Source organism: Octopus bimaculoides, chromosome 2 (genome assembly GCF_001194135.2).
Source record: "Octopus bimaculoides isolate UCB-OBI-ISO-001 chromosome 2, ASM119413v2, whole genome shotgun sequence".
Classification (NCBI taxonomy): Eukaryota; Metazoa; Mollusca; class Cephalopoda; order Octopoda; family Octopodidae; genus Octopus; species Octopus bimaculoides.
The window spans coordinates 62,199,728-62,200,284 of NC_068982.1; the positions used below are offsets into that span (position 1 = coordinate 62,199,728).

Genomic DNA, 557 nt, shown 5'->3' on the forward strand with positions numbered 1-557 from the left:
TATATATATATATACATATATATATATATATATGTAGGTGAATATATACGTTTATATATATATATGCATATATATATATTTATATGTATATACATACATATGCATGTATATGTTCATGTATATATGTATAAGTATACATATATATATTTACGTATATATCTGTATATGTGTGTATGTATCTATATCTGCATCAATCTTTCTCTCTCTCTCTCTCTCTCTCTCTCTCTCTCTGTATCTATCTATCTATCTATCTATCTATCTATCGATCGATCGATCGATCTATCCGTATACGTACGTAGAGAGTTCAGTCATAGTTGAAACTCTCTGTACACATTAACTTATACATACATAAATTCACGCGCATAAACTTACAGAAATAATCGATAAAAAGCGAAGAACAGAGAAGTGAAAGCGTAGATGCCTGTCTGTCTGACTGTATCTGTCTCGTTATGTGTATATATGCACATGTTTAATAGGTTTTTAATTGTTTGACCACTATAAACAAGAATTTGTGTAATCATAATAGACTTTTTAAACACATAAATACACACATTCTA

At 28.2% G+C, this 557-nt stretch overlaps 1 long non-coding RNA gene across 2 annotated transcripts in view; it reads right to left on the reverse strand.

Annotated features, from left to right (window-relative positions):
- LOC128251058 (uncharacterized) overlaps positions 1–557 on the reverse strand; it is a 48,833-nt gene that overhangs the window by 44,246 nt on the left and 4,030 nt on the right. The window lies entirely within an intron of this gene.